This window comes from Hemiscyllium ocellatum, chromosome 31 (assembly GCF_020745735.1).
Source record: "Hemiscyllium ocellatum isolate sHemOce1 chromosome 31, sHemOce1.pat.X.cur, whole genome shotgun sequence".
NCBI lineage: Eukaryota > Metazoa > Chordata > Chondrichthyes > Orectolobiformes > Hemiscylliidae > Hemiscyllium > Hemiscyllium ocellatum.
Window position 1 is genome coordinate 26,994,921 of NC_083431.1, and position 27,730 is coordinate 27,022,650.

The window sequence follows — 27,730 nt, forward strand, 5'->3', positions numbered from 1 at the left end:
TTCCCAGCTACCTTTCCCCATCCCACCCCCCTCCCATTTATCTCTCAGCCCCCTTGCGTCCACCCCCTCATTTCTGATGAAGAGCTTATGCTCGAAATGTCGATTCTCCTGCTGCTCCGATGCCGCTGTGTTTTTCCAGCACCACACACTTTGACTCTGATCTCCAGCATCTGCAGTCCTCACTTCCTCCTGACTTACTGTGGACTGCAATACATAGTCAGCAGACCCAAGTTATACAGCAAATAACATGCTAGAAAATGTGTTTTCACTTAATGTTGATAATATTTTAAGTGCTTCGAGTAAAAAATGAGGTCTGCAGATGCTGGAGATCACAGCTGCAAATGTGTTGCTGGTCAAAGCACAGCAGGTTAGGCAGCATCTCAGGAATAGAGAATTCGACGTTTCGAGCATAAGCCCTTCATCAGGAATAAGAGAGAGAGAGCCAAGCAGGCTGAGATAAAAGGTAGGGAGGAGGGACTAGGGGGAGGGGCGATGGAGGTGGGATAGGTGGAAGGAGGTCAAGGTGAGGGTGATAGGCCGGAGTGGGGTGGGGGCGGAGAGGTCAGGAAGAGGATTGCAGGTTGCAAATGTGTTGCTGGTCAAAGCACAGCAGGTTAGGCAGCATCTCAGGAATAGAGAATTGCAAATGTGTTGCTGGTCAAAGCACAGCAGGTTAGGCAGCATCTCAGGAATAGAGAATTGCAAATGTGTTGCTGGTCAAAGCACAGCAGGTTAGGCAGCATCTCAGGAATAGAGAATTGCAAATGTGTTGCTGGTCAAAGCACAGCAGGTTAGGCAGCATCTCAGGAATAGAGAATTGCAAATGTGTTGCTGGTCAAAGCACAGCAGGTTAGGCAGCATCTCAGGAATAGAGAATTGCAAATGTGTTGCTGGTCAAAGCACAGCAGGTTAGGCAGCATCTCAGGAATAGAGAATTGCAAATGTGTTGCTGGTCAAAGCACAGCAGGTTAGGCAGCATCTCAGGAATAGAGAATTGCAAATGTGTTGCTGGTCAAAGCACAGCAGGTTAGGCAGCATCTCAGGAATAGAGAATTGCAAATGTGTTGCTGGTCAAAGCACAGCAGGTTAGGCAGCATCTCAGGAATAGAGAATTGCAAATGTGTTGCTGGTCAAAGCACAGCAGGTTAGGCAGCATCTCAGGAATAGAGAATTGCAAATGTGTTGCTGGTCAAAGCACAGCAGGTTAGGCAGCATCTCAGGAATAGAGAATTGCAAATGTGTTGCTGGTCAAAGCACAGCAGGTTAGGCAGCATCTCAGGAATAGAGAATTGCAAATGTGTTGCTGGTCAAAGCACAGCAGGTTAGGCAGCATCTCAGGAATAGAGAATTGCAAATGTGTTGCTGGTCAAAGCACAGCAGGTTAGGCAGCATCTCAGGAATAGAGAATTGCAAATGTGTTGCTGGTCAAAGCAATCCTCTTTCTGACCTCTCCGCCCCCACCCCACTCCGGCCTATCACCCTCACCTTGACCTCCTTCCACCTATCCCACCTCCATCGCCCCTCCCCCTAGTCCCTCCTCCCTACCTTTTATCTCAGCCTGCTTGGCTCTCTCTCTCTTATTCCTGATGAAGGGCTTATGCTCGAAACGTCGAATTCTCTATTCCTGAGATGCTGCCTAACCTGCAATATTTTAAGTGCTGTTGGACTTAATAAATTTCTAAAATGCAAGAGTATTAACCCAATTAAATGTGATAGGATAAGCCTCACACCTCTTGGCTTGGTGAACTCCGTTTATTTATCCTGCTGCTGTTTGCCTGAAATAACTTTGTTCCCTCACAATGTTCCTTGAGTGTGTACATATGTGTGGCTGCACAGATCCTAAAATGTTCTGTGCAATGTGGTGAACAGGCTGCCTGCAACAAGGAGCACCAGCAGAGGTTGGAGTTATGCATCAAACCCCAACCACAAAACCATGAGTGGCTGGAGACAGAGCATAAAAAAAGATGAAACTGTAATTGTTGTCGCAAGCATAAGAGAGAAGTGAACAGTGATCGGAGGACTGGATTAGGGGTGCAGAGGAATTATGTCTGCAGATCAGTTGCGTGTGCTGAAGAGTGGCAGATGAGTAGTCAGACAAGACCTAAAAGCCTCTAAACATCAAATGCCCAAAGTAATCCAAGTTGTTCAGTGAAAGATTATGGGAGAGAAAGACTTTGTATTACTCCCCAGTAATGGATTAGCTTTTTTGTCATTCACCTGTAGGATGTGACCAGCAATTTCTGCCCATCTTTTGAGAGGGGTTGGTAAACTTCTTCTTGAAGCACTGTGGTCCATTTGGTGTAGGTAGATCCACAATGCTATGAGGGTGAATGTTCCAGGATTTTGACCCACTGATGGTGAAGGAATGATGATATATTTCCAAGTCAGGGTGATGAGTGACTTGGAGTGGGAACCTACAGGTGGTGATGTCCCAGTCCATCATTTGCCTTTGTCCTTGTCGACAGTAGTAAGTTTAGAAGGTACTGTCCAAGGAGCTTTCGTGAATTTATGCAGTTGATCTTGTAGATGATATATCGTGCTGCTACTGACCATCAGTAGTGGAGGGAGGGCCTGTTTGTGGATGTGGTGCCAATCAGGTGAACTTTTTTTTTCCCAGATGACTTCATGCTTCTTTGATATTGTTGAAGCTGCATCCATCAAACAAATAGTATTTCATCAGACTTGTGCCTTGTGAATTGTGGACAGGCTCTGGGGAGTCAGGAGGTGTGTTACTCACTCAGGAGTCATAGTCTCTGACCTGCTTACATGGCTAATCCAGTTCAGCTTCTGGTCAATGGTAATGCGTTGGGATGTTGATAGTGGGGGAATTCAGTGATCATAATGCTATTGACTGCAAGGGACAATGATTAAAATCTCTCTTTTTCAGATTGTGATTGTCTAGCACTTGTGTGGTGTGAATATTATTTGTCCCCTTCTCAGCCTAAGCCTGGATATTGTTTAAGTCTTGCAGTATTTGGGCATGGACTGATTCGGGATTTGAGGAGTCACTGATTGTGCTGATTATTATGAAATCATCATAATATTTTGACCTTTTATGATAGAAAGAAGGTCACAAATGATTGACTGAGAATAGTTAGGCCTAGATCATAACATTGAGCTGAAATTAGGTCAGGAGCTGAGTGGCCTTGGTGGATCTCAACCTGAGCATCGGTGAGCAGGTTATTGCTTCCTGTACAGACAACAAAATTATCAGAAGAGTTTTTAACGTGTCAGTACCAAGAGCATTCAGAGGAGAAAAATGTTTGCATTGTTTTTCAATAAAGGTAATATAAGTTTTACTGAACGGCATAGAAATGTGGCCAAACTTTGTACTATCCACCCTTCAATAGCATTTACATTTACTTCATAGATTCCTTACTCCCACATTACAGGTTAAGACCCTCTGCATTGAGTGTCAATGGTTGTACTGGGTTTCCCTCATGTGTGGATCCCACCTCTTTCCCCATACCAGAAAAAGATTGGATCTGATAGAAGTGGGAGTAAGCCACCACATCCAGTTCCTGTCTGCCATTTTTGAAGGTTGGCAGAGTCGACCTGACCTTACAAAAATCTTATCGTTTATAGTACTTTCATGTACGTTGTCAAGAAGCAATAAGAAGTTGCTAAATGCTGCTCATGCTATTTTTTATATCCTGTCTAGATGCAGTTACTGCTCATACTAAATTACTCTGTGTTTTGCATGTTAAAAATTCATTTCTTATGTTCTGCACCACAGTGAATTGCCTTGTTGTCCAAAGGGAAGTTCTGTAAATGGCAACTCATGTCAAAAGAGAAAAGCATAACTCTACCTTGTGCTTAAGAATCTCATTGTGGCTGGTTTCAAAATAATAGTAATTGTAGCTTAGAAGCATTTTCTGCTGTGGGATCAAACCGCTAAGTAAAAGGAGGCTGATGATTTTAAAAGAAAATGAAATTTTTATTATACTTTTTACAGTAATATATTGCAGTTGAAAATATAGCGGACTTTTAGAGATATATAGAAAAAGTTTCAATCCACATTGTTGTATTTTTGTTTCTGCCGTAAGGTCCAGCTTCGTTAATCTGTGCAGAAACTCTTCGCCAGGAAGGTTACAGAGGACGTATCATAATAGCAACCAAAGAAATGCACTTGCCTTATGATCGTCCGAAACTCAGTAAGGTTAGTAAGATAATAACTCGTTTGTGGACCATCAATGAACAATAAGTCAGAACGCACAATAACATCATGTTTTTGTTATTAACTTTGTGTTTTTAATAAACTTAGATTTGTAACACTGGTTAAAAGTGGGCAGCAAGGTGGCACAGTGGTTAACACTGCTGCGTCATAGCACCAGAGACCTGGGTTCAATTCCCGCCTCGGGCAACTGTGCAAACTCCACACAGTCATTCTCCCCATGTCTGCGTGGGTTTCCTCCCACAGTCCAAAAATGTGCAGGTTAGGTGAAGAGGCCATGCTAAATTGCCCGTAGTGTTAGGGGCAGGGATCAGTGGGTCTGGGTGAGTTGCGCTCGGCAGGTCACTGTGAACTTGTTGGGCCGAAGGGCCTGTTTCCACACTGTAAATAATCTAACCTATACAACTGGAATTATGTTTGAAAAATGACAGACGAAAGAGGTAATATTTTGTTGTGGAACGATGGTTAGAAACAAAATATTTACTTACCTTATTGAAATTGGTGACAAACCGAACTTGTGTGCTTTTGCGGCGCTATGACTGTCCTGTGAGTTTTGAAATGCATATTTTGAAAGCATGCCCTTGTGGGCTAAATCCCACCAGATACTATTTTGATACTGATACTAGCATACACACAGTGATATTCTGGATCAGTGATGCTGGAAGAGCACAGCAGTTCAGGCAGCATCCAACAAGCAGCGAAATTGACGTTTCGGGCAAAAGCCCTTCGTCAGGAATAAAGGCAGAGAGCCTGAAGCGTGGAGAGATAAGCTAGAGGAGGGTGGGGGTGGGGAGAGAGTAGCATAGAGTACAATGGGTGAGTGGGGGAGGGGATGAAGGTGATAGGTCAGGGAGGAGAGGGTGGAGTGGATAGGTGGAAAAGGAGCGAGGCAGGTCAGACAAGTCCGGACAAGTCATGGGGACAGTGCTGAGCTGGAAGTTTGAAACTAGGCTGAGGTGGGGGAAGGGGAAATGAGGAAACTGTTGAAGCCCACATTGATACCCTGGGGTTGAAGTGTTCCAAGGCGGAAGATGAGGCGTTCTTCCTCCAGGCGTCTGGTAGTGAGGGAGCGGCGGTGAAGGAGGCCCAGGACCTCCATGTCCTCGGCAGAGTGGGAGGGAGAGTAGAAATGTTGGGCCACGGGGCGGTGTGGTTGATTGGTGCAGGTGTCTTGGAAATGTTCCCTAAAGCGCTCTGCTAGGAGGTGCCCAGTCTCCCCAATGTAGAGGAGACCGCATTGGGAGCAACAGATACAATAAATGATATTAGTGGATGTGCAGGTAAAACTTTGGATGTGGAAGGCTCTTTTAGTGCCTTGGATAGAGGTGAGGGAGGAGGTGTGGGCAAAGTTTTAACAGTTCCTGTGTTGGCAAGGGAAAGTGCCAGAATGGGAGGGTGGGTCGTAGGGGGGGCGTGGACCTGACCAGGTAGTCACGGAGGGAACGGTCTTTGCGGAAGGTGGAAAGGGGTGGAGAGGGAAATATATCCCTGGTGGTGGGGGTAGTCGTTGGAAGTATGCAGAGAAAGCAGATTATGGCATCATTCAATGCACAGTGCTGATTTGTAGAAGATGTCAGTGTAGAGTTGGTCATCGTTGATGGAGATGGAGATGTCCCGGAAGGGGAGGAGGTGTCTGAGATAGTCCAGATGAATTTAAGGTCGGGTGAAATGTATCGGTGAAGTTGATGAACTGTTCAACCTCCCCATGGGAGCATGAGGTGGCACCGATGCAGTCATCAATGTAGCGGAGGAAAAGGTAGGGAATGGTGCCAGTGTAATTATGGAGGATAGACTGTTCCATGTAGCCAATAAAGAGACCAGTATAGCTGGGGCCCATGTGGGTGCCCATGGCTACCTCCTTCATCTAGAGGAAGTAGGAGAATTCAAAGAAGAATTATTGAGGATGAGGACTAGTTAAGCCAAATGAATTAGAGTGTCAGTAGAAGGGTACTGGTGGGAACATTGGGAGAGGAAGAAATGGAGGGCTGGGAGACCCTGGTCATGGTGGATGGAGGTGTATAGGGAGTGAATGTCCATGGTGAAGATGAGGTATTGGGGGCCAGGAAAACAAAAGTCTTGGAGGAGGTGGAGGGCGTGGGTGGTGTCCAGAATGTGTGAGGGGAGTTCCTGGACTGGGGGGGAAGAGGACAGTATCGAGGTATGTGGAGATGAATTTGGTGGGCAGGAGCAGGCTGAGACAATGGGTTGGCTGGTGTAGTCAGGCTTGTGGATCTTGTGTAGTAGATAGAACCGGGCGGTGCGGGGTTCCTGAACTATGAGGTTGGAAGTTGTGGTTGCGAGATCCCCTGAGGTGGTGTGGGAGATGATGGTTTGGTGATGGGGGATGAGGTCATGGTCAAAGGGCACCTGACTTCAGCGGTGTAGAGGTCAGTGTGCCAAACTACCAGTGCACCTTCTTTATCCACTGGTTTGATGGTGAGGTTAGGAATGAAGCAGAGGGAGTGGAGGGCTGCGTGTTGTGAGGGTGAGAGGTTGGAGTGGGTGAGAGGTTGACGCGGTCAATGTCCCAGTGGCAGTTGGAACTAAAGAGGTCGAGGGTGGGTATCAGACCGGCACCGGGTGCCCAGATGGATGGGTGTGTTAGAAGCAGGCAAAGGGGTCCTCAGAAGCTGGACGGTAGTCTTGATGGAAAAAGTAAGCTCGGAGGCAGAGGCGGCTAAAGAAGTGTTCAACGTCACAACGCATATTGAACTTGTTGTTCCGGGAGCAGAGGGGGATGAAGATAAGGCCTTTGCTGAGGACTGATCGGTCGTCCTCACTGAGGGGGAGGTCTGGAGGGATGGTGAAAAGGCTTCCTGATGAAGGGCTTTTGCCCGAAACATCGATTCTCCTGCTTCTCAGATGCTGCCTGACCTGTGCTTTTACAGCACCAGACTCTCGACTATAATCCCCAGCATCTGCAGTCCTCACTTTTGCCCTGTGCAATGCTGATTGTCAACAGCAGCAGTATCATTTTGGAGCTCCATGCTGAGCAATGTTCTATTTTAACCTTAACTATGCTCAACTGAACACCAACACTGCAATCCTCCCAGTGTGACCCAATCGCCTGTAAGAATTATGCAAAGGGGTCATCATTCTAGATTAATTGTAGTTTAATTTTCTCCTCACTGTTGCCACAATTCTACAAGTGTTTAATGCTTTCATTTGTTTCAAAAGTCTGCAGGGAGTAATGGGCAGTTGCTGAAGGACCTTTTACTCCCAGACATGGCTGTATTAGCAGTAGTCCCCTTGCAATATAGCGTGACTTCGAGAATCACAAAATGCCATGCAAAACTGGGTAAGTTAGTGGAAGAGACTGAGTATGGGGGAGAGGCAAGCTGTCCCCTAGTGGGGAAAAAAATGCAAAAATTCCTAAAATAAGAAATGCATTTCCTGCTCATGCTGGGCTTCCATTTTCAGGTATAGCAGATGAGTTGGTCTAATTTGCATTATTTCTAGGTTTTACTGTTTTAATGTCATCTTCTGATGCAGGAGGCCACAGCCATCGGGGTGTTCAGGAAATAATTTTATTGCCTGAATCTGCATTAGCAACATAATACCAGATATTTGCCTTTCCGTAAGACTGTCCTCCCTACCTGCTATAGCCACAATGAAACCACATCAAGGCAAGGACTGTGTGTCTAATAACTATGAAGATAACTGTGGTTATGCATCTGGCACCTTCCAGGTTGAATCCGCCAATTTATGCAACATCTTCCAGTTTTCTTTCCACTATTGTGTAATGGAAGTCTCTGTTCAAAGAGAGCTAACTACATTTCATTCTACGTTGCCAGAACAGGCTTTAGAAGCAGTATGCACTGTCGGCTGCTAATTAATAGCAAGGACATGGGCAGAGTGGCCAAGTGAAGAAAGAATGCTGCCTTCTTGAGAGAACAGGCCTTTGCACAGTGGAGATATTACCAAATCCATTCTATCCATTCCCCCCAGCCTTACCTTCCATCCCAGCCCCATCTCCCTAAATTACTATTGTGAATATCTCAACAATTGAATCATGTGTTGGAGGCCATGTTGCTTTATTGCTAAGACATCCCATGGGCTCCACTTGTGCACTGTAATCTACAGCTGTGTTGGTGGCATTCTGAGCTGCACCAGTAAAGCTGAGCTCAGGTGGAAGCGCCTACTGCAGAAAGTACATGTTGGGTGACTGTTGCTCGTGCTGTAATGAAGGTTGCAAGATTGACAGTCAGCTACTGCAGCATGATTGGATTCACAAGTGGGTAAACAAAGCTCCATGATCAAAAAGGTAAACTCTAAGTTTGTCACAACTTGTGTGCCTCTTAACATTGATCTGAGACATTGATGGCCAGCTTCGCAATGCTCCAGACATTTATTTGTACGTACATCTCTGCATATTGCTCCTTTGAGATACAGTGATGATTTAAGCAGTGTGTTATAATTGTAGCCAAAATTGACCAGAAACATTCAGTTTTCATCTTTTGACTTTAACTGAGACTTTCATGAATTAAAAATGATTTTAAAAAAGGACACATGATTTAGTAGGCTTCTTTGATCATCTGACAAGCTCAGGTAACCCAATGAATATAAAAAAGCTGGCTGCCTTGGAATTACCATTGGCTGTCCTTCATTTTTGGAGAAACTGAGGACTGCAGATACTGGAGATCAGAGTCGAGAGTGCGGTGCTGGAAAAGCACGGTAGGTCAGACAGCATCCGAGGAGCAGGAGAATCGATGTTTTGGGCATAAGTCCCAATGATGAAGGGCTTATGCCCAAAACGTCAATTCTCCTGCTGTTCGGATGCTGTCTGACCTGCTGTGCTTTTCCAGCACCACACTCTCAACTCTATCCTTCATATTTGATCCAGTTATACTGAGATTAATGTGACAACTAAGTTCTAAAATTAGTTTAAAGAAATAAAACAGTTATGACAATTGCCTGAGAGGAATTTAATAAAAAGGGAGAGTTGTGACCCCTCTTCAGCTGTTTGCAGCAGGTTGTGCTAAGGCTGTGTTTGTTGTTGATGGCATATTGCATTTGAAGATTCATTCATTTGGTGTTAATAACCAATACAATAAGGCCATCGAGGGCTGATGCCTGACGTCCATGACTATGTGCTCCCACTTGTTTGGCTAATCAAGGTTTTAGTAAACAAAGTCTATGATTTACTGTTGACCCATATAGGTGGCAATGTTTAGATTATATTCATTACAAGGGAAGTTTGCTTATAATACAGCACTTGAGCAGTGGTTTTGAAGGTATGGTTAAGAGTTTGAAATGACACATATACAAGGTGTGGTGCAAGGTTAGATCTTGTGACTCCAGGTATCAGTTGTTTCTCTTCTGTTGAAGCTGTTACCAGTGTGGCTGTGGCAACACAAATGGACAGCTTTCACACTGAAGACATTTGGCAACTTTACAGTTTATTGATTCTGGTTGGAGTCACCCTATCTCCACCCCACCCAATCCTGAACAAAGGTGCAGACTTCCTTTTTCTCCTTATCAGATTCCACTGAAGGTGCTATCTTGGTTCCTATGGGAACCTAACTAGCTTTGTTTGCTATTATGTTCTTATTTCTGTTGCTGTTTCAATTTACTTAGGGAAGGAAAATGTGATGTGACTATCAGTTGTCTAGCTTCCCCTAATGTACCCACTTTTTCCTACTGTTACTTCAATTGCAAAACATACGGTTTGTGAGATTACTGCAAAGATCAGACAAAACATAAAACATACTGTTGGTTAGATTGATGCAAAGGTAAAACAAAACGTGTAAACAGAGAGAAAGTGTGTGTGTGTGTGTGTGTGTGTGTGATCCCCACATGTACAGAGTAGAAGTATATAAACAGGCAAACATACTGATTATGCAATTACCGTACTAAGCAATCAGAGAATAAAGGAGGACTCCACGGAACTCAAAAAACTGGGTGGAATCCGATGGGTGTATCGGCGGCATGGGCAACAGCAGGTTGTTTGGCAGAGTGGTGATAATTGCAGTGAGGCCCACCTTGATGTCAGGAGCAACTCGTGTTATCCCTACAATGTGGAAGCAGGCCATTCAGCCCATCGAGTTTACACTGACCTTCCAAAGAGTATTCCACCCAGACCCACCCTGTCCCTGTAACCGTGTATTTCCCATGGCTAATCCACGTAACCTGCATATCTTTGGATTGTGGAAGGAACACACACACACACACACACACACACACACACACACACCAGTGCAATCCACTGATCCACTAACGGTTAACATTTATATTTTGGTGCAACTGCGACAAGATGCCAATTGCACAACCGCCTCGTAATATTCAACCTTCCATTTTACCAAATAAGCTCGATGTAGAGAAAACCTGACAAGGAAACCAGCATGAGTATTCAGCTAACAGAGTGATCCCTGCTCCCTGTGACCAAACCGCAGCCCAGAGCTTGTTCCATGGGCACCAGCCACACACACCCACTGACATTGACATCTGACATCTGCCAACCCCTCGTGCCCATCTGAGTTTTTGTCCCCTGCACTAGTAATACTCTCTCAAAACATAAAGCATACCAGCAACAAACATTGAAAGGCTACAGCGGGAACAGTTTGTGCATAGAATCAAACTCAAACTGGACTAGGCCACGTCTCAGAGCTACTTGCTTGCTTCTCCTGGTGCCAACTGACTTCATGCCTACGTGCATGATCACAGCATTCCTGTCTTGCCTTGTTATGTCTGTTTGTGCATGACAGGCACAAAAACGGGCATCGTACTAAGCAGTCCTCAGTCTATGTAGAATGGCAATGTGCTATGTTGATCTACTGCGTATGCCAGCAGCTGGTGAGGCAAACCCACAAGTAGACAGCTATATATCCAACTCTTAAAAGAATCAGGGGGTTCAAGCACAGTCGATAAGGGCAACCTCCCAAACCAGTCAAGGGCATCTTTTATTGGATAGATAAGCCAAGCCTGTACTATCTAGAGAGTGGGCCACTATTAGTCTATTGTCTTTGTAGCAGCTATTCCAGGGTTAGGGCTAATTCAGTCAGGGACATGTTAGCAGCATTACTCAGAGGCATCATGCCTGGGACTGTCCTGTCATATCAGTCATTAAGGTGGGCCTGATCATTCCACTAGGTCCATCTACAGAAATTAAGGGGGAATGGAAAGAGATCGGGGAGCACATGGGTTTGGCCATTGCTGTGGGAGGTTACTGTATAAGCAGGTGAATACATTGCTTAGCAGGTTCTGTTTGTCACTGGAGCTTTCAAGGTCTGGAGGAAAGCCCACTAAAATTGTGAAAGGAAGCAGCAGGATTTGTAGGGTGTAACATGAGGCAGAGTTGTCCATGTCAGGAGTACCCTGGCTTCAAGGATGCAGCAGTGTATGACCACACCTGGCATGGTCACCTTCTATGCCAGGGACTGGGTGGAAATGGTAGGCAAGTGCAGCCGGATATAAATGGACTGAATGGGGTCTTGGGGAAGTGAGAAGCATGAGGCTTTAGGGTGGGTTGTGAAGAAGGGTATGTGGATATTTGGGGGCTCTCCAGTACATTTAGGCTGAGGATAGTAGTCATTGGAAGAGGAGTGCTCACTTTCATCTCCATCATGCTGGAAATCAAAAGTGCACAAGGGTGAAAAATTGTTTTTGACCACACTTAAGAGTGGGCAGAGTAATTGACTCAGCATGTGCTTTTACAGGGAAAGACATTGGTCACGAATTCATGCACTGTCCACACTACTCTCTGAGCATCCTACAGCACTGACCCTCTCTGTATGTTGTCCCTCCCTGGCACAGCCAGTGATGGGTGAATTCATTGATAGCTACAATATTGCGCACAGAGGGAGTGAAATGTTGTGGTTCTGTTCGCCGAGCTGAGAATTTGTGTTGCAGACGTTACGTCCCCTGTCTAGGTGACATCCTCAGTGCTTGGGAGCCTCCTGTGAAGCGTTTCTGTGATCTTTCCTTCGGCATTTGTAGTGGTTTGTCTCTGCCGCTTCCGGTTGTCAGTTCCAGCTGTCCACTGCAGTGGCCGGTATATAGGGTCAGGTCGATGTGCTTATTGATTGAATCTGTGGATGAGTGCCATTGCCTCTAGGAATTCCCTGGCTGTTCTTGGTTTGGCTTGTCCTATAATTCAATCAATAAGCACATCGACCTGACCCAATATACCGACCACTGCAGCGGACAGCTGGAACTGACAACCAGAAGCGGCAGATTCAAACCACTACAAATGCCGGAGGAAAGCTCACAGAAACGCTTCACAGGAGGCTCCCAAGCACTGAGGAAGTCACCTAGACAGGGGACGAAATGTGTGCAACACAAATTCCCGGCTCGGCAAACAGAACCACAACAACGAGCACCCAAGCTACAAGTCTTTTCACAAACTTTGAGGGAGCGAGATATTTGGGATGATGAATGAAGTAGGACAAAGGTACCAGCATGACCCAATGCCATTTGTATTATACTGACATATTGATTTATTGTTGTCACATGCACCGAGATACAGTGAAAAGCATTGTTTTGTGTGTTATTCAGATTGCATCATAGAGTGTGCAGAATACAGTGTTACAGCCACAGAGAAGGTGCAGAGAGAGAGAGAGAGAGAGAGAGAGAGAGACATCGCCATTAACGTTTGAGAGGTCCATTCATAGCAGCGGGGAAGAACCTGTTCTTGAACCTATTTGTGCATGTATTCAAGCTTTGATATCTTCTGTCCGAAGGCAAAGGGTGGAAGAGAGTATAACTGAGGTGGGAGGAGTCTTCGGTAATGTTGGTTACTTTCCCAAGACAACAAGAAGTATAGATGGAGTCAGTGGATGGAAGGCTGGTTTGTGTGATGTACTGGGTTGTGTTCACAACTCTCTGTAGTTTCTTGTGGTCTTGGGAAAAACAGTTGCCAGAGCTGAAAATGTGTTGCTGGAAACGTTGATTCTCCTGCTCCTTGGATGCTGCCTGACCTGCTGCGCTTTTCCAGCAACACATTTTCAGCTCTGATCTCCAGCATCTGCAGTCCTCACTTTCTCCTCAAAAACAGTTGCCAACCCACACTGCGAAGCATCCAGCTAGGATGCTTTCTATGGTGCACCTATAGAAATTGATAAGGGTACTTGTGGCCATGCTGAACTTCCTTAACCTCCTGAGGAAGCAGAGACATTGTTGTGCTTTCTTGACCATCACGTTGACATGGGTAGACCAGGACAGATTGTTGGTGATCATCACTCCCAGGAACTTGACCCTCTCAACCATCTCCACCTCAGCACTATTGATGGAGACAGGGGTGTGCCCTCTATTACATTTCCTGAAGTCAATGACCAGCTCCTTTGTATTGCTGACAGTGATGGAGAGATACACCATGCCACTAAGCACTCAATCTCTTTCCTGTATTCTGCCTCATTGTTTGATGTCCAAATACAAAGCTGGTGTCATCACAAACTGGGAAATGGACTGGGTTGGAATTTGACCACAGTCACGAGTGTGTAAGGAGTATAGTAGGAGGCTGAGTACACAGCCTTGCGGGGAAATGGTGTTGATGATTATGGTGGAAGAGTGTTGTCACCTATTCTTGCTGTTTGCAGTCTATAGGTCAGAAAGTCAAGGATTCAGTTACAGAGGGGGGAGCTGAGACCTAAGTCTCGGAGTTTAGAAATGAGTTAGTTTGGAATTTATGGTGTTGAAGGCAGAGCTATAGTCGATAAACAGGAGTCTGATATAGGTATCCTTGTTATCTGGATGTTCCAGGAATGAGTGTAGGGTCAGGGAGATGGCGCCTGCTGTGGGTCCTGTTGTGTCAGTAGGTGAATTGCAATAGATCAAGGCAAATTGATAGACTTGGAGTTGAAGTGAGCCATGACTAATCTCTCAAAGCACTTCATAATTATGGAGGTCAAAGCTACCTGGCAGTAATCACTGAGGCATGCTGCATGGTTTTTCTTTGGTATTGGAATGATGGTGGTCTTCTTGAAGCAGGTGGGGACTGCAGACTGCAGTAAGGAATGGTTAGAGATATTTTATAAAGATAGCGAATACGGTCGGTTCTGATATAACTTAATATTTCTGTTTTCGTGCGATCTTGTGTGATAAGAAAATCATGCAATAGCCATGCCATTTAAACTAAATAGGCCAGAATCCTAGTATAACCAATATAGCTCAGGAAAGTTCGCGTTCTACAAATAACGGTCTAAATTCTTCAATCACATTAAAGCCACTTCGTGTTGAAGAAACACGTGCTATAGCAGAACCAACTGTACTCCTGCCAGATGGTTCAGACAGGATCTGAGTGCATGGCCGGGGACTACATCCAGGCCAGTCACTTTCCGTGGGTTCACTCTCAAGGAGGCCATTCTAATGTCTGTGGCAGTGACCATGAGCACAGGTGCATCTGAGCAGTTGGGACAGTTGACATCATTTCACTTACCTTTTGTTCAAAGCGACCACAGAATGCATTAAGCTTGTTTGGTGTGGATGTATTGATGCCTGTGATTTTGTTCGATCTTGCTTTGTAGCCCGCTATGTGTAGTGTAAACCTTGCTACAAATGACTGTGGTCCATGTGGTTAGTCTGGGTCTCAATGCTTATTTTGGTATCGCCTCTTGGTGTCTCTGGTGTGACCTAAAAAAGGTCATTGTTCCTGCTGCTTCCCAATAGTGCAACACGCTGTCAACGCAGACCTCCATCCATTGAGACTTGTCCGTGGCCATGAAATGCTATGGGGTCAGCTGAAAATGCATTCAGTACCTACATGGAGAAACTCACAACCACACGCAAGTTAAATACAGGAACATATATTAATAAACTGAGTGTGATGTACAAGCTATTTTTACCCATTCCACTGAAGTGCTCTCAATCATTTTTCTTCTTTCTCTCCATCCTACTACATATGAGTGCACTTCCTGGTTCCACAGCTGGGCTGAAGGGAGCCTTGCTGGGCTGTTGACCCTTTTGGCCTCTCAAGATTTGGTGGGGTAACCCCATGTGCCTTTGTGTATAGAAGGGTCAGGTATGCCAAGGGTCTACCTATCACAGGCAAATTAACCATTCTTGGTTTGAACTTCTTACACCACGGTGAGCTTCCTGGCCTTGTGTCCATACTAAACAGCAAGATAATAAATAGTACTGTAAGCCTGGTATCTCTGACTGAAAGGCAAGGTGTAATAAAGGCAAGGAAAAACAATGCAAGGCAAGGTGCTGGAAGCATCCAGTTAGGCTCAGAGCAAATGTGCATTTATAAGAGCAAGTGAACAACCTGGTCCAGTCCATGAGCTGGCAGGATGTCCCTCAGGGTACAGTATCCTTCCTGCAATATTACACTGATAGATCATTGCGCACTGAAGTGCAGAAGTTTGCTGTAAGTGGATCAGAGATGGGCCATGTTGGTTTTTAGACGCTGCCAATTATCAAGAATGCCAGTGTCTTGGAGTATATGTGGCCAGTGCCCATGGAGCATTCTGTGAGATGATGGTGCCTGGTACTTCATTTGGAAGTTCTTCAGCAGTGAGCTGAAGTTGCCAGGTACCCACTCTGATTTCCATATCAAGCTATCTCAGCACCTAGTTTGCTTGTGGAGAGTGGTAGGATAGGAAGCTGCATATTAATGAGATAAGATGTACAGCTAATAAGGTCATTAACAAGCTATAATGAGCAACTTGCTGCTGACTAGTATGAATCTCAACTCTTAGTTAAAAGAGGCAATAGGTTGTTCCTAATTTTGAGTGGTCTTGCTTAAATTCCTCACACTTCTGCCATGCTTTTGCAATAGCCCGTGTCCTTCAGGCCTCTTTCAGATTCTGCACCATGTTCTTAGTTAACTAACAAATGATTTCTGACCTCTTTTTGAAAAATTCTTACCCTCACAGTACTGAAAACACACATTCCCAAATGATAAATTATGTTTAATATATTATCACACTAGCCTTTCATCATTAGCTTCTTGTTGATGTGTGCAAAGAATGAACATCACAATTTGAACTGGTTCAATACAGAGGTGATAGAAGTGAGCAGGCATCATAGTTAGCATGTCGCCTGCATTGCAATCAATGGGAATAGGTTAATCGCATGACAGTCTCCACACAATTTCAGGGCTATCCAATCTTCCAGAACTCGGCAAATAATATGTTTGAGAATGACTGTGTATCACATCCTTTCATTTCCCTCTCACCCAATTTCCACCCCCCCAGCCAACAATGTAATGTTTAATATTCTCTCAAGGAGCTGAGGATATGAAGTAAAATCAGATTTGCCTAGGTACCATGTTTAAATCCAGAATAGAAAAATAACAATAATGTTATTAATTTGGATTCGTGCTTTAAGAAACCATTAGGGTCATTAGTCATAACAAAGTTATTATAAAAACTGGTCCGTTGTGGATACCCTGTTTCCTGACCTAAATCGACATGTTTTAAATGGAATCAATTTAACCAGGCTTCCTTGAGTTAACACAGTGTGAATTTATTAATTAGTAAACATGAGAAGAATTAGTAACATAACACATATATTAAAAATAAGAAGTAAGAAGTTTTAAACCTCTTTGTATATTTGGATCAGCCTCTGAACTGTTCATGAAAATTGGAGTTGAAAATTATGGCGGTTACACTGGAAATTATTGGCAATTTTGCCATGGTTACTGAACACATGGTTTCACCATCCTTAGTTTTTATGATTGGTTAAAATTCTATAGTGCTGATTCTTTTCGAATGTAATTGAATTCCAGTGTTCAGGGTGAGAAAGGGTCCCTTTGAAGTCTTTTTGACCTTGTTTCCTTTTGTCTGGTTTGCCTCATTCAGAGTGAGAGACATTTTCTTTACTTGCAACACAGTGGTGACTAAGAGAATATTTCAACCATCCAACACTTGAACTCAAGCTGGCGCACATGAGAATGTTTAGTCCTACTAGGATACTCCAGTAGAGTTTAAACTGGCTTTTGATCTTATGTATTCTTCAAAAGGGTGACACAAAATGTTTCTGCAGTTTGGAACATAATGCACAGAGGGTGCCTTGCTATTGAACCATGGGTTGTCAGCCTCTCATTATTTTCATAATCACAAGTGATTAAAATCCGATTTGTTTTGATTTGTCTTTTTCCCCTTTTGAAGGGCTATTTTTTGAAGTTACCTTGCACTTGTAGGTGTACCACTCTATGGGTCTCCGTCTGTCTACAAATAGCCACTTAATTTACATCCACAACCATTTCAGGCTCAACTTGGACATAAGTTTTAAATGTCCACAGGACATAATCTGACTTATGTTCACGAGACATGTCATGAACTATTTAATGGAAATAACCGTGTGATGCCAGCACCATAACATTTAGAAATATTGCACTCAACCATATCACAAATGATTTAATTTTTATAAATAACAAACACAATATGCCATAAATACATACATATTCTGTATGTACCATTTGCTTATATGTAAAAAGTTTTAATTTGCTTGTTCCAGATAAGCTGTGGACATTCTAAAAATAAAGACCATTGATGCCATTTTTTTTCCCACAGTATTTCAACTGCTTTTCTGCTGTTATGAGTTGGCAAATGGGAGAATTGATGCCAACATTCATCCTTACTCCTTTACAATTTAATGAATGTGATCCCTGCACATTCTGTAATGTTTGTTGTATAATTTAACATCGGTTCCATTGTTTTGGTTCAATCTGCAGCTGGTTATGTTAATGCATGACCCTAATGCATCACAATTCTGGTGGTTGTTAGGGACCACTGATAAGATTGTAATCATGCCAGCTGTGGATCTATAACACAACATATTTTTCTAAGGCTAAGGACCAAGGCATATTACAGGCTGGGTAGAGAACAACTGGTTTTTCATTTGATCAGTACCATATCTGGGAGTGTACAAAGCTAATATTTGATTTGATTAGATTAGATTCCCTACAGTGTGGAAACAGGCCCTTCGGCCTAACCAGTCCACACCGACCCTCCGAAGAGTAACCCACCCAGACCCATTTCCCTCTGATTAATGCACTCACACTATGGGCAATTTAGAGTGGCCAATTCACCTAACCTGCACATCTTTGGACTGTGGGAGGAAACCGGAGCAAACCCACACAGACACAGGAAGAATGTGCAAACTCCACACAGACAATCACCCGAGGCTGGAAACGAACCTGGAACCCTGGTGCTGTGAGGCAATAGTGCTAACCACTGAGCCACCATGCCTCCCATTTGCGTTTAGAAGAAGAAAACGCTCCCTTTCTGGATTGGCAAATTCCAAATTCTCACAATGACCTAGTGAATTTATTCAACCTTGACATTTAGTGAAGGTGCCCTTTGTGGATGCTAATAACCTCATGACTATAACATCTGGCAAAGCTAATACTAGAAACATGCAATGCTGCTACACAGGAAGGAAAATGGCTCTTGTAGTGTTGAAGAAACATCCAATGTTTTGAGCAGTAGACTGAAGAGAATTAATGGGAAATGTAAACTGGCCTTTGACAGTTCAACTGGAAGGCAATTCTGAGTAAAGAAATAGACATATAAAGGCAGCATTAGTAAGTGAAATGGAGCGTATAAACTAACATTCCAGCTGCTGTCACTGTTGCAATGGGTGTAAAATACTTTGAAACCTCTTGATGTTGTGAAAGGTGGTACATAAATTAAATAATAAATCTTTCACAGGATTGGCAGTAGTTTAATTTCAGGCAGAGAGTCTTGTGGAATACTGGTAATGTTCATACCTTTGAGCCAACAGGTCTGGGATAAACTCCTCTGCTAGACTTCTCAGCCTCTGAAGGTGTACTCGGGGCATGATTTTTTTTGTACTGTTAATCATTCCAGAAAACTTTACATCACTATTTCCCACAGAAAAGAAAATGTCTGTGTGGAGATATGCTTTTTTAAAAAAATCAGAATGTCGCCACCATCCAACTTGGCATTGCTCTGGCCTTTTAGGATGGATTTAACGAGGAAAGCCGATGGCTGTCTTATGCAAAGAAGGCCTAAATATTTTGAAATCAGGCATACAATTGTAACTATTTCCTGACCAATTTAAGATTCCTAACAAGTCTGTTGACACAAGACTAATCCTAAAGTGTATGCATGAAGAAATGAGTGAGGAAATTGCTCCTGCCATGTAGTACAAAAACATTATGATCCCCACTACTGGACAAGTCTGATCTCATAATGAAACCTGGCTTTATAGACTGCATGTTTATTTTTGCTTTGTTTCATCAACATTGTGGTTAGTCATTGAAACATATTCATATGAGGCTGAAGGTGTTCTTCAACAACAGTGTTTCAATTTATTACACACAAGAAATAAAACAAATAAACCATGCTATTAGGATAGTTGGTAAGGTCTTTAAGCAATATTGTTTTCCAATACTATCCTTTAGAGAGAATCAAATCCAGAGAAATTATTCTCCTATCTCAACCCTGTAAATTTTGTACTTCCCTGACTCCTTCCAGTTGTTTTTACTTGAACTGACAATTTTACAATTCCTCTAAGTCCAGTGGTTTGACCATTCCATTATTCTAATGGCCTTTTTTTTTCAATGTTAACAACTTAATGATTCTTATTCCAAACTCTCCTAGTTTGTAAGCTTCACAAACTACAGTTCAGTTTTCTCAGAACTGAACTGAACTTAACTAAAATCTGCTGGGGAGAAACTTGATTCTGAACTCAACTCCTAATTCTTCTCAATTAAAAGGCCAGTGTTTTCTGAACTGAGTTAAAAACAAAACTAATGGCTGAATGTATGTACAAACCGAAAAGTACAAAAATCTGATTCAGTTAATGCTACAGGAGTTTTCCCAAGCCCTTGTTTTCAGTCATACATCTTCTTGGAACTGGTGCTTTGAGCTCACTGCTCCTGAATAATTTTCTGACCTCTTTTTCTTCATAAAAAAACTTTGCAACGAAACTCACATTTGTGTGCTTTTCCTCTTTAAAAAAAATCCAAATTCCAAAAATAATATATTTTAAATGCCTTTCAACACAATTATTCTATTACCACAATTATTGTAATTTTAGTTTTATGTTCACAATGTAAACTTGTGACATGGCCATATACTAATTAGTCTTCATTAAAATATAATCCATCCATTTTGCTTCACTTCCTCTTAGCGTCCTCTTAACATCTGGCTAGGATGGGGGCAAGTATTTGCATGAGCTCAGAGCTGATCGTATTAGTTTTATCATCACACATTGTCTAATTCGCGTCCACAGGAACATTCATTCAGCTAACTTATTGTAGCTCTTTAGAGTCATAGAGGCCTACAACATGGAGTCAGGCCCTTTGGCCCAAACTGGTCCATGCCAAGCAAAATGTCCATCCACGCTAACCCCATTTCTCTACACTTGGCCTATATCATTCTAATTCTTTCCTATCCATGTATTTGTCCAATTGCCTTTTAAATGATATTAATGTACTCGCCTCAACCACTAACATTGGCAGCTCATTGCATATGCATACCACTCTCTGTGTAAAAGGTTCCCTTTTATTCTTTCCCCGCTAACCTTAAGCTGATGGTCTCTATTCCTTGATTCACCAACTCTGGGGAAAAGACTGACTATATTCACCTTATCCATGCCTTTCATGATCTTATGCACCTTTATAAGGTCCCGCCTTAGTCTCCTACACTCTTTTTAAAAAAAAGTCTGAGCTTGCCCAACCTCTCCCACTAACTCAGACTATTGAGTCCGGGCAACATCCTTGTAAATTTCTTCTGCATTCTTTCCAGTTTAATAACATCCTTCCTATAATGAGGTGACCAAAACTGAACACAATACTCCAAGTGTGGCCTCACCAATGTCCTGTATAACTGCAATGTAATTTCTCAACTCTTAAACTCAATGCCCTGACTGATGAAGGCCAGTGTGCCAAAAGCCTTCTTCATTGTCCTTTCTTTCTTTCCCTGCAGAAAAGTATCATGATTATATTTGCTAACCAGATTATTGTATTTCTTTTAGACTTTAGACATTAACATTGAACATATCTTGTTGCGGAAGCCAGAGTTCTATTCAACGTACGGCATTGAAGTGTTGATCAACAAGGAGGTGAGACATGACTTCACTCTTTGAAACAGCATTTTATGACTATTCTTTACTAAACTAATGAGTTTTTGTTTAAAAAACACAAGTGTCACAAGTGAAAAATGTCTGAGAAGAGGCCTATGCCTTTAAAATTTCAACAGTGCTTTCCAGTTCAGGAGAGGAACCTTCACAATCAGCTTTAATTCAATTTCGAACAAAAAGAAACGTGATCCAAATTTACTAAAACTGTCAAATGATTAATTTCCCAATGTATCTTTGTTTTTTTCCCCATTCTCAATAATTGCAGGCTTTTCAAGAAGGTGCAGGGTGAATTCCTAATATAAATAAATATAACTGTGAAGTGAGGGAAAATAATTCTGTAAACACTATTTCCTCCTGATGTTATAGTCACCGTGTTAACAGATTTTGTCTGGTTGATATTTCTGAGAATTTGTACGTGTTGAACACATTTCAAGAAACACTCATCAGAGAAAATGTTGCTGCATTTCTAAATACTGTTGCTGCACAAAGTGATGGAAGGAAATCACAGAGTGTCACTGCCATTAGAGAGGAGAAAAGATACCTTAATGTTTCACATTTATCGCAACTCTTCGCTTGAACAATCAATCACCATTTAATCCTCCTTCAAGCACTTTTGCACCTTTTTGCCTAAATTCTCAAAGTAGGTGCTGGCTGCAAAGTGGTTTATCCAGTACAACTGTCCATCAGAAGATCACAGATGGTGCTCTGTGATTTCCCATTATGCACTGAGAGATGGTAAATTTCCCCTCTTAACATGGAACATAGAACAGAAAAGGCCCTTCGACCCGTGTTGTTGTGTCGACCTTTTATCCTACTCTAAGATCAAACTAACCTATATACCCTTTTCATTGTACTATCACCCACGTGTCCAAGAGTCACTTAAATTTCTCTACCACTACTGGCAATGAACTTCATGCATCCACCAATCTCTGTATAAAGAACCTACCTCTGTCATCTCCCCTAAACCTTCCTCCAATCACTTTAAAATTATGCCCCCTCGTGATAGCCATTTCATCCTGGGGAAAGGTCTCTGGCTATCCAATCTATCTCTGCCTGTCATCATCTTGTCTAACTTTACCAAGTCCCCTCTCATCCTTCTTCGCTCCAATGAGAAGCCCTAGCTCCCTCAACCTTTCTTCATAAGACATGCCCTCCAGTCCAGACAGCATCCTGGTAAATCTCCTCTGTATCCTCTCTGAAGCTTCCACACCCTTCCTATAATGAGGCAACCAGAACTGAACACAATATTCTAAGTGTGGTCTAACCAAGACTTTATAGAGCTGCAGCATAACCTCGTGGCACTTAAACTCAATCCCCCTCAATCAACTGACATGAATTCAAAAATGTAGCCCCCAACTGTGTCCTACTGCACTGAAAGAAAGCAAAGATGGAATTTTGAAACAATTTAAAGTATGTCATTTATGAATTATTTTGAAATGTATTGACTATTTGACATAGGCGAGCACAAGAACCATTTTAGTCCCAGTAACAAACACATGAAGAAAGGACAGACAGAGTTTGTACAATTGTCTTTTTAAAAAGGTTCCTTGAAAGAGGAATGATGGCAAGCACACCTCAGTATCTGGGATTTTTAATGGTCATCTGAACCACTGGAAACCAATAAATTCATGCTTCATCTCAAGGAATCCCTCTAACAATTCAAGACTTCCTGCAATAGTGCAGTGGATTTTCAGCTTGAACAATGAATATCTGCTTTGGAGACATTAGGATTCACATCCATACCACAATAAAACTCAAGTGATGAGGGTCGATTTTTTTTTTTCAGGAGCTACTTTTGATCTTCAGGGACTGTGTTCTGGTTTTCGGGAGCGCCTTCCCCATTCTCACCAATTCATTTATTAGGTGATGCAGTCACATTGTAACAATACCATCTGTAATTATGCTGACACCATGTGATATCTGAAGTCACACACAAGCAACTATTTAGGATCACACAGAATTATGGCTTGCGATTTGTAAGATGATGATGATGAAACTCCCCTGAAACTGAGTAAAATTCCGGAGTCTACACATTCTCAATTACATGTGAAATTCAGAAGATGCTGTTTGTGACTCTATGCTTCCTGGCAGGGTGTGCTTCAATTTGATGGCAATCAATTAGAAAGCATTGAATCGATGAAAATAGGCCCTTGTGTGTCAGTAGTCTCACTGTAGAAAGCTTTGGAAAAAGGCTGAAAGAATTATATCTGGATTATGTACTATATTTACTGGGCTGAATTTTACCAAAAATCATCTGCCAAATTTGGGGATCTTCATAGAGCATTTCCTGACATGAGAAAGTGTAATTTTCCTCAGGCAATGCTTGCTTCATGATTTATGCATCATGCATCTATGACATCGAGGATTTAACCAGCAGAAGGAGCACTCGGTGCTGCCAGAAACTGACAGAATTTCCAGCACCCGCACCATATTTGTGTTCAGTGTCAAGCATCACATTGAGGAATGCATTAAAAGGCAAGGCAAGACAGAAGTACAGTGAGCCTTTGAGTTCTGAATGAGGCGTCAAAGTGCAAAAAGGCAAGGCAGTGCAAGACAAAGTGAGTGAGGGCTAAGTGACCAAAGATTCCTGAAGTACAGCCTGCTCCAGTGCATGATTCAGTGCTTTCTTCTGTGCGCAAACTGTCCTGGCACTAACCTTATAATGCAAAGTGTGGGTGCACTCCAAAGTACAACAATGAAAGAGAAATGTGTATTCTGAGTGGGTAAGGGATGTGCCGTGATAACATGGTGAGGCTAGTGTGTGTCTAACATCAACCTCCATGCACCAGGTTTACAGATGGTCATTGCCATGTAGTGTGTCCACTGAGGCAGCTGGCCAAGATGGACGCCCGGGAGCCAAAACAGTGAGCTTGAGCCACCAAGTATCTCTGTGCCTTTCATGCCAGTAATTGTCACTGGTTTCTCTCTCATAATGGGAGATCAGGAATTTGCATATAGATGAGGCACTAAGATGGTGTAAATACATGCAAATGGACATCTCGTCTTTCACGAGCAAGATTCTCATAGATCGTAGAGATGTACAGCATTGAAACAGACCCTTCGGTCCAACCCGTCCATGCCGACCAGGTATCCCAATCCAAAGTAGTCCCACCTGCCAGCACCCGGCCCATATCCCTCCAAACCCTTCCTATTCATATACCCATCTAAATGCCTCTTAAATGTTGCAATTGTACCAGCCTCCACCACATCCTCTGGCAGTTTATTCCATAAACTTACCACCCTCTGTGTGAAAATGTTGCCTCTTAGGTCTCTTTTATATCTTTCCCCTCTCACCCTAAACCTATGCCCTCTAGTTCTGGACTCCCCAACCCCAAGGAAAAGGTTTTGTCGATTTATCCTATCATTGCCCCTCATAATTTTGTAAACCTCTATAAGGTCTCCCCTCAGCCTCCAACGCTCCAGGGAAAACAGTCCCAGCCTGTTCAGCCTCCCCCTGTAGCTCAGATCCTCCAACCCTGCCAACATCCTTGTAAATCTTTTCTGAACCCTTTCAAGTTTCACAACATCTTTCCGATAGGAAGGAGACCAGAATTGCATGCAATATTCCAACAGTGGCCTAACCAATGTCCTGTACAGCCGCAGCATGACCTCCCAACTCCTGTACTCAATACTCTGACCAATAAATGAAAGCATACCAAACGCCGCCTTCACTATCCTATCTACCTGCGACTCCACTTTCAAGGAGCTATGAACCTGCACTCCAAGATCTATTTGTTCAGCAACACTCCGTAGCACCTTACCATTAAGTGTATAAGTCCTGCTAAGATTTTGCTTGCATCCAAATCATTTATGTAAATGACAAAAATTAGAGGACCCAGCACCGGTCCTTGTGGCACTCCACTGGTCACAGGCCTCCAGTCTGAAAAACAACCCTCCACCACCACCCTCTGCCTTCGCCCTTTGAACCAGTTCTGTATCCAAATGGCTAGTTCTCCATGTATTCCGTGAGATCTAACCTTGCTAATCAGTCTCCCATGGGGAACCGTGTCGAACACCTTACTGAAGTCCATATAGATCACATCTACCGCTCTGCCCTCATCAAACTTCTTTGTTACTTCAAAAAACTCAACCAAGTTTGTGAGACATGATTTCCCATGCACAAAGCCATGTTGACTATCCCGAATCAGTCCTTGCCTTTCCAAATACAAGTACATCCTGTCCCTCAGGATTCCCTCCAAAACTTGCTCACCACCGAGGTCAGGCTCACCGGTCTATAGTTCCCTGGCTTGTCCTTATCACCCTTCTTAAACAGTGGCACCAGGTTTGCCAACCTCCAGTCTTCCGCCACCCCACCTGTGACTATTGATGATACAAATATCTCAGCGAGAGGCCCAGCAATCACTTCTCTAGCTTCCCACAGAGTTCTCGGTTACACCTGATCAGGTCCTGGGGATTTATCCACCTTTAACCATTTCAAGACATCCAGCACTTCCTCCTCTGTAATCTGGACATTTTGCAAGATGTCACCATCTATTTCTCTCCAGTCTATATCTTCCATATCCTTTCCCACAGTAAATACTGATGCAAAATATTAATTTAGTATCTCCCCCATTTTCTGTGGCTCCACACAAAGACCACCTTGCTGATCTTTGAGGGGTCCTATTCTATCCCTAGTTACCCTTTTGTCCTTAATGTGTTTGTAAAAACCCTTTGGATTCTCTTTAATTGTATTTGCCAAAGCTATCTCATGTCCCCGTTTTGCCCTCCTGATTTCCCTCTTAAATATACTCCTACTTTCTTTCTACTCTTCTAAGGATTCACTCGATCTATCCTGTCTATACCTGGCATATGCTTCCTTTTTCTTAACCAAACCCTCAATTTCTTTAGTGATCCAGCATTTCCTATACCTACCAGCCTTCCCTTTCACCCTAACAGGAATATACTTTCTCTGGATTCTTGTTATCTCATTTCTGAAGGCTTCCCATTTTCCAGCTGGCCCTTTACCTGCAAACATCTGCCTTCAATCATCTTTCGAAAGTTCTTGCCTTAATACCGTCAAAATTTGCCTTTCTCCCATTTAGAACTTCAACTTTTAGATCTGGTCTATCCTTTTCCATCACTATTTTAAAACGAATAGAATTATGATCGCTGGCCTCAAAGTGCTCCCCCACTGACCCCTCAGTCAGCTGCCCTGCCTTATTTCCTTAGGTCAAATTTTGCACCTTCTTTAGTAGATAACATCCACATCTTGCTGGTCAAGGCTTGATTGATAAAGCAACCTTTTATTTCTTGATGTTGAGAATTCAGTTGTTATGTTTTGGCTGTATTTTACCCACCTTGTTCAGAGGCTCAGAAAATTCAGCCCATAACTATTATTAAGCGAAAACTTTATTGTACTTCTTTTTTAAAAAAAACACTTTCACATGTCCATTAATTGTGATATGAAAATATACTTTTCCTTTCCAAAAATCTTTTTTTTTAGATTACTTAGTGTGGAAACCGACCCACCAAAGCGCAACCCACCCATACCCATTCCCCTACATTTACCACTGCCCCTAACACTACGGACAAGTTTGCATGGCCAATTCACCTAACCTGCACATTTTTGGACTGTGGGAGGAAACCAGAGCATCTGGAGGAAACCCACGGTACTTGGCTTAATTCCATGTTTCTTTCTTAATCTTTATTTCACAATCATTGAAATTTAATTTCAAATCGTTATAAAAATCAGTGGCTTTTACCTCCTGGTTTCTTGTCTGTGTGCCTACTCTAATTTGATTGGCTGCTTACCTTACTTGATGACATCACTTCTTTTGCAGACTACTTGGTTTATAACAGTTTCAAACTGATGTCTGCAAAGATGAATTCCACACCACAGAGATGTTATGGATAACTTTCTTCAAGTTTCATGTTGTATTATAGCTTCTTACTTGACTGCAATATCTAGGTCTCTACTAACTTAAAAACAACTTTAGCTGGACCCATAATGGGATCAACACACGCAAGTTGAAATTGAAGTTGATTTGATTTTAATTTCAATTTGCATTTGTTGATTTGATTTATCCACTCTGAAGTACTTATTATAGCTTTCTTGTGAAGTAGCTTTTTGGTTGTGTGTTGAAAATATTTCACATGAATAAATCAAATGTAAATTGTTAAATTTTGCTGAGTGAATTTTTAGGTGAGAACACATGCTTGCTCCAAACTCAAAGTAAAATTGCTAGGATGGTATATGTGGGTAGGTCTTAAAATATTCTGCTGCTTCAGGATTCTTTGTTTTTGCTTTCCTGATGAACTTTGACCCATTCTGTTCACATTGTTAAGTGAGAAACTAGCACTTAGTGATAGAGTCATATAGAGATGTATAGCATGGAAAGAGACCCTTCGGTCCAACCTGTCCATGCCAACCAGATATCCCAACCCAATCTAGTCTCACCTGCCAGCACCTGGCCCATAACATCCTAACTTTCATTTCATTGACTTAGCTTCCCAGAGTTGAAGCCTAACAGATCAGACACCAGGAAGTCAATACTGCATCTTGAAGCACTAATTATTTTTTATTAATTCCCTAAAATTAAATTGTATATACTGCAATCCAGTCTTTAG

General features: G+C 42.8%; 1 pseudogene; it reads left to right on the forward strand.

Annotated features, from left to right (window-relative positions):
• LOC132830244 (apoptosis-inducing factor 3-like) overlaps positions 1-27,730 on the forward strand; it is a 103,014-nt pseudogene that overhangs the window by 47,793 nt on the left and 27,491 nt on the right.